Source organism: Eriocheir sinensis, chromosome 29 (assembly GCF_024679095.1).
Source record: "Eriocheir sinensis breed Jianghai 21 chromosome 29, ASM2467909v1, whole genome shotgun sequence".
Taxonomy (NCBI): Eukaryota; Metazoa; Arthropoda; class Malacostraca; order Decapoda; family Varunidae; genus Eriocheir; species Eriocheir sinensis.
The window spans coordinates 17,550,445-17,557,944 of NC_066537.1; the positions used below are offsets into that span (position 1 = coordinate 17,550,445).

At 43.7% G+C, this 7,500-nt stretch overlaps 1 protein-coding gene across 3 annotated transcripts in view; it reads left to right on the forward strand.

The window, feature by feature from the left end:
* The window catches only part of LOC127005229 (uncharacterized), a 52,970-nt gene that overhangs the window by 29,064 nt on the left and 16,406 nt on the right, over positions 1 to 7,500 (forward strand). The window lies entirely within an intron of this gene.

The window sequence follows — 7,500 nt, forward strand, 5'->3', positions numbered from 1 at the left end:
TGTGTGAATGTGTATCTATCTATCTGTCTATCTGTATGTCTTTCTGTATGCCTGAGAGAGAGAGAGAGAGAGAGAGAGATGCGTGGGCCACTAGGTAAAGGTGCCATGCTTTAGAGAGAGAGAGAGAGAGAGAGAGAGAGAGAGAGAGAGAGAGAGAGAGAGAGAGAGAGAGAGAGAATAAAAAATGAAAGAATTAAATTATGACGAAGAAAAGCAAGAAATAAAAAGAGAAAACGAAAATAAATAGACAAAAATAGAGAGAGAGAGAGAGAGAGAGAGAGAGAGAGAGAGAGAGAGAGAGAGAGAGAGAGGAAACTTGGCTAGTATCGGGTGACAGTTCTTAGAAGTTGTGAAATCTCGCCAACACTTTCCCCCCCCCCCCTTCCCTTCCCTTCCCTTCCCTCCCCTTCCTCTCCTTAATTTTCCCTCTTATGCTTTATTTATTTCTCTCCCCCCCCCCTTTCCTCCTCTCCTTTCTCTCCCTTCCCTTCCCTTCCTTTCCCTCCCCTCTGTCCCCTTCCCCTCCCTTCCCTTCCCTCCTCTTCCTCTCCTTAATTTTCCCTCTTATGTACCATCTATGTTTTATTTTATTTCTCCCCTCCCCCTCAACCCTTTCCTTTCTCTCCCTTCCCTTCCCTCCCTTCCCTTCCCTACGCTTCCCTTCCCTTCCCTACCCTTCCCTTCCCTTCGCTTCCCTTCCCTTCCCTTCCCTTCCATGTTTTAGCTAATTCCTCCATCTGTTCCTTCCCCTCTCCTCTCTCTCTCTTCTCTCCTCCTCTTCTTCTCTCTTCCCCCCCTTTTTACTTATAGTTTTGAGGTATATTTTTTTTTCTTACCATTATATCTAAGCCTTTTTATATATATAGTTTTTTTTTAACTCTGGGAAGGAAAGAGGGAGAGGAGGGAAGGAATGAAAGGGAGATGGAAAAGGGAGAAGAGAGGAAGGAAGGGAAAGAATGGATGAGGAAAATAGGGAAAGAAAGGAAGAAAGGAGGAGGAGGAGGAGGAGGAAGAAGAGAAGAAGAGGAGGAGGAGGAGGAGGAGGAAAATATGAAAGAGGGGAAAAGGAGAAATGGAAGGTCATGTAAGGAGGAAACTCTCTCTCTCTCTCTCTCTCTCTCTCTCTCAAAATTGTCCCTCTCTCTCTCTGGCCTTGCTCGTTGGGACTGATTTACTCTCTCTCTCTCTCTCTCTCTCTCTCTCTCTCTCTCTCTCAGTGGTAAAATTAACCCTATTCGCGTCACGGTTAATCCTCGCGTTCTGATTGGTTGATTCAAGTGATGACGTCAGCAGGATCGCCTACGTCACAGCCTATGACGTAAGAGTCTGCTAGGAGGTGACAGCTGATTGGTGGATGTTGTTTTTGTTGTTGTTGTTCTTGTTTCTTCTACTTCTTCTTTTGGTAATTTGTCTTAGTTGTAAATGTCTGTCTGTCTGTCTGTCTGTTATTTTGTTATTTTTTCGTATTTTCCTTTTTGTTATCTTGTTCTTTTTTTGTTTTGTTTTCTCTTTCTTTTTCTTTCTATCTTCTTCTTCCTCCTATTCTTTTTCTATCTTTTTTTTTCCTTTATTTTCTTCCTTTCCTTTCTTTTGCTTCGTCTCTTCCTTTTCCTCTTCTAACTTATTATTATTATTTTTATTTTTCATTTATTTCTTGTTCTAGTTTTTGTTATTCATGTTCTTCTTTTGTTCTTCTTCTTCTTGTTCCTCTTGTTCCTCTTCTTCTTCTTCTTCTTCTTCTTCTTCTTCTTCTTCTTCTTCCTAATGAGTTGGTAATAAGAAACGGGAGGAAAAGTAAACAAATTAATGGAGGAAAGTGAGGGGAAGAAGGAGGAGGAAGAAGAGGAAGAGGAGGAGGAGGAGGAGAGAAGATAAGCAGAGAGAAAAAAAATAGAAGGGAGGAATAAGAGGAAGGGGAGGAAAAGGGAAGAGAAGGGGGAGGAAGGGGGAGAGGCTGTGGCAGTGTTTCAAAATGTACACACACACACACACACACACACACACACACACACACACACACACACACACACACACACACACACACACACACATGGGATTACTTACATTCGTTACATACATACATACATACCTGCCTCATTGCGTACACACACACACACACACACACACACACACACACACACACACACACACACACACACATCAAGGTAATATTTCGTTCATTCATTCCTCAGGCAATACATCATGTGAGAGAGAGAGAGAGAGAGAGAGAGAGAGAGATCAGACTTGGCACAACTTTATACTTAATTGTGTGTTTGTTTGGCCGTTCACCTCTCTCTCTCTCTCTCTCTCTCTCTCTCTCTCTCTCTCTCTCTCTCTCTCGAATTAACCCCTTTTATAAAAACTTTTTGATCTCACTTTAGTTTCTTTTCTTTCTTTTTCTTTTCGTTTTTCTTCTTTGTTCTTCATTTTTCTTCTTTTATTTCCCATTTTTCATCGTCCTTGAAAAAATACTTGATTATCTTCCTGCTCTTCTTCTTGAATTGCTTCTGTTAATGTTTTCGTTCTTTTGTTTTTATTCTCATTTGGTCGCCTTTTCTCTCTTCTTCTTTTACTTCTTCTATTTCCATTTCTTCTTCTTGTGTCTGCATTCTCATGAGACGCTTCCATCTCTCAAATCAACTACTTCCAAAGGCCGAAAAGGATATCAAACGTGTTCTCATAGGCGTTTCCTCACGTTCATGGCACAGAAGAAGGGTCAAACTACCACTAGGGCCATCAAACTACCCCTGGAAATACCCCATGCTCCTAAAGCAGGGTCAAATATATGTACTTGAGCGGTGAAATGGTACAGAAGAAGGGTCAAACTACCACTAGGGCCATCAAACTACCCCTGGAAATACCCCAAACTCCTAAAACTGTCAAATATATGTACTTGAGCGGTGAAATGGTACAGAAGAAGGGCCAAACTACCACTAGGGCCATCAAACTACCCCTGGAAATACCCCATACTCCTAAAACAGGGTCAAATATAAGTACTTGAGCGGTGAAATGATACAGAAGAAGGGTCAAACTACCACTAGGGCCATCAAACAATCCTTGGAAATGCCCCAAACGCCTAAAACTGTCAAATATATATACCTGAGCGGCGAAATGCTTGAGATTACGGGCAGCAGAGGGAGGTCGTCGGCTCGTGTGGTGTTGGCAGTACTTGCTGGTGTCCCCCCTTAAAAGGCATGTTTCGAGACGCCGCCAACGTACTAAAACATCATATTACAGCCTTCTCGCCGGCCGGGTAACGCGATAGGGGGCTTGGGGCACGGGGCGGGGCACGGGGAAAGGCATGGGGGGCAGGGAGGAAGGCCACGGAGGGAGGGAGAGAGAACGGAGAAGGTAAATATTGTAAGACGAGAAGGAAAACAAAAGTCGAGTATTAATGAAAATGGGTTCGTCTTTAAGTGATAAGAGAAAGTTGTTGTTTTGATGGGAGACTTAAATATAGGGTTTCAGGGAGAGAGAGAGAGAGAGAGAGAGAGAGAGAGAGAGAGAGCAGGAAGTGATTTTCGTCTGTGTGTGTGTGTGTGTGTGTGTGTGTGTGTGTGTGTGTGTGTGTGTGTGTGTGTGTGTGTGTGTGTGTGTGTGTGTAAAGATTTCAGTCAACTTCTCCTTACTTTGGATGTCTATATAAGGAATGTGTGTTGCTTCACGTGTGTTTGTGTGCGGTAAATATAGACGTACACACACACACACACACACACACATTCACACACACACACAGTTATGTAAGTCACTCTATGGACCCATATTACAACCTTATATGGTCATTCGCACAGTCAGTCAGTCAGTCAGTCAGTCACCCAGTCAGTCAGTCACCCAGTCAGTCAGTCAGTCAGTCAGTCAGTCAGTCAGTCACCCAGTCAGTCAGTCAGTCACCCAGTCAGTCAGTCAGTCAGTCAGCCACCCAGTCAGTCAGTCACCTATATAGTCATTCAGTCAATGCAAAATGACAAATGGGAGAGAGAGAAGATAAAACAAGAGGAAGAAGAGGAAGAGGAAGAGGAGGAGGAGGAGGAGGAGGGAGATAAAAAAAAAAAGCAGAAGGCGTAAGGGGTAGCAAAGAAAGCAGGAAGAATATGATTGAGATGAACGAAGAGGAGGAAGAGAAGGAGGAGGAGGAGGAGGAGGAGGAGGAGGAGGAGAGCAGTGCAGAGGAGAGTAACCTTGGAAGATGTGAGTCACCTGGTGCGTGAATGAAGACAGAAGGAGTGCCAAGAGGAGGAGGAGGAGGAGGAGGAGTGCCAAGAAGAGAGAGGAAGGGGAAGAGGGTGCCAACTGTTTGAATAGGAGGAGGAGGAGAGGAGGGGAAGAAGAGGAGGAGGAGGAGGAGGAGGAGGGGAGAGAAGAAGGTGCCAAGCGGAAGGAGGAGGAGGAGGAGAAGAGGAGGAGGAGGAGGGGGGTTGGTAGGTAAGATAAGAGAGAGAGAGAGTACAAAATGAAGGGGAGGAAGCTTTCTACCATAAGGAAGAGTGGGAAAGCCTCTTTGTCACTCTCTCTCTCTCTCTATATATATATATATATATATATATATATATATATATATATATATATATATATATCAATGTCAATAACAGTCATTTAACACCCACACAAGTCATATTCTCTCTCTCTCTCTCTCTCTCTCTCTCTCTCTCTCTCTCTCTCTCTCTCTCTCTCTCGAACCCTCCCCCCACCCCCTCCACGGCACCTTGGCACTGGCCCTGATGGAAGAAGAGGAAGAGGAAGAGGAGGAGGAGGAGGAGGAGGGGGAGGTGAAGGAGGAGGAGGAGGAGGAGGAGGTGGTGACACTGGCCCTGGTGGTAGTGGTGGTGGTGGTGGTGGTGGTGTTTCCAAGAACTGGCCGCCAGGTAGCCAATAGGATTGTTATATTTAAACGCCTTCCGTCATGGTGATTGGTGGAGGCTTCTTGTGTGCTTGCAATGGGTGGGGTGACTCGGCCCAGCTTGGTTCCTTTGATCCTGGGTCGTGAGTTTGGGTTCCTGTTCTTCTTTTGTTCTTGTTGTTCATGTTCTTGTTCTGTTCTGTTTTCTTTGTTCTTTTCTTGTTTTCTTTGGGGTGACTCGGCCCAGCTTTGTTCCTTTGATCCTGGGTCGTGAGTTTGGGATCTTGTTCTTCTTTTGTTCTTGTTGTTCATGTTCTTGTTCTGTTCTTGTTTTTTTGTTCTTTCCTTTTTTTTGTTCTTATTCTTGTAGTTTTTGTTCTTTTTGTTCTTCTTATTATTATCATTCTTCTCTTTCTTCTTCTTCTTCTTCTTCTTCATCCTCTTCTCCATTCTCGTCAACCTATTATTATTGTCTTTATTCATGTTACGTTGTTTATGAGGGGTTTTTTTTATAATCGAAATGTTTCTTTTTTCTCTCCATTTCTTGAGTTTGTTCCTTTCCTTGCCTTGCCTTGCCTGCGTGTCCTTAAGGTTGATCTTCAGCTGTTTTCCTTTTCCTTTTTTTCTCTCCATTTCTTGAGTTTGTTCCTTTCCTTGCCTTGCCTTTCCTGCGTGTGTTTAGGGTTGATCTTCAGCTGTTTTCCTTTTCCTTTCTCTCCATTTCTTGAGTTTGTTCCTTTCCTTGCCTTGTCTTTCCTGCGTGTGTTGCGTTGTGTTGTGTCTGGCTGGCAGCTCGTACCCTGGCAGTGTTCTAAAAGGCCGCTGTGGATGCTCGTCTAAATCTGAACCATTGTAAACGTGTTTTGTTTTTTTTTGCTCTTTATCTGTTTCTCTCATCTATCTTTTTTGTTTCGTTTATATTCTAAATTTCTTTCCTGTTGACTTCCTTCGTCTCTTCAATTATTATCTTTTTCTCAGTTCAGTTTTCCCCTTTTATATATTTTAATTTAATCATCATCATTTTATTTTATTTATGGCTCTCCTCCATTCTACTCTGCCTTCTGCCCGATGTTCATCCAATCCCATCAATGCCAAGTTTTCCTGTATCCACCTTCTCCACGTTTTCCTAGGTCTACCAACTGGTCTCCTTCCTTCTACCTCTAATCTCTCCACAACTCCCAGCACTGTATCCTCCCCTGCTCTCTTCACATGTCCAAACCATCGCAGTCTTTCCCTTCTGAGCACTGTTTCCAGGTCCTCTACTAAAACTCCCAGCACTGTATCCTCCCCTGCTCTCTTCACATGTCCAAACCATCGGAGTCTTTCCCTTCTGAGCACTGTTTCCAGGTCCTCTACTAACACTCCCAGCACTGTATCCTCCCCTGCTCTCTTCACATGTCCAAACCATCGGAGTCTTTCCCTTCTGAGGACTGTTTCCAGGTCCTCTTCTAAAACTCCCAGCACTGTGTCCTCACCTGTATCCCTTCCCTTCCCTTCCCTTCCCTTCATATTCCCAACCCTCCCTTCCCACATATCCCCTTCCCCTCTCCTTTCATATCCCTTCCCTTCCCTTCCCTTCATATTCCCAACCCTCCCTTCCCACATATCCCCTCCCCCTCTCCTTTCATATCCCTTCCCTTCCCTTCCCTTCCTTCCCTCCGTCCTTCTATCATCTGCATCTCCCACAATCTGGCAACGTTGCAGTGTCTATCAACTCAATACGTAAATATTTGACGCTAAAAAAAAACCCTACAAACTCAGATATATATTGAGTTATTATATTTACTTGTTCGTCTCCTGTATGTCTTCCGTCACCAGCTCATTCATTCACTCATTCATTCGTCTGTCCACTCCATATATAAACACTTCGATCCTTTGGGCTTACGAATACTAATAGTGCAAGCATTTTGTGTCGTCTATACTGGGCCTGGCAACTGTTTATCCATTCACTTATAGCCGCCGCTGCCTGCCCGACCCTCGCAAGCATCACATGTGTTTATATTGCCCCCGACGGAGGCTCTGTATACATAAGCGATGCGATTTTGTTTTGTTCTTGTCCCTGTTGTGTGTGGGGGGGGGGGGGGGTGAGTGGATGGATGTCATTGGGTGTTTCTGGATGTGGTTGATGCTGTGTTATAGTTGAAGGGACGCGTGTGTGTTTTTTCTTGTTCTTGTTCTTGTTCTTCTTGTTCTTGTTTTTCTTATAGTTTTTTTTTGTTTTCCTTGCTCTTTTTCATCATTTTTTCTTTCTTTTTTTTCTTTTTTCTTTTGTTTTCGATGTTTTGAGAAAGAAAGGGAAAAAGGAAATGACGTTTTTAATCTAACATTCTTCTATTATTATCATTATTATTATTATTATCATCATCATCATTATTATTACTATTCCCATTGATCATTAAGCTTCCAATACATATCTTACAATTCTTTTCTTTTATATTACATTTTCTCTTTCTCCATCATCAACTTCCTCCTTCCTCTCTTCCTCTATCTTTATCTCGCACTTATATTAGCCCAGGGCAGGGAGAGAGAGGGAGAGGGAGAGGGGGAAGGGGTGTGGCCAGGGGGGGCAGGGTGGACCAATAGCCTTCCTGGAAACCTATGACGCAATGTTTACCTGTAAGAATGTGACGTCACGAAGACTCTGGCCTCTGATTGGTGGATGA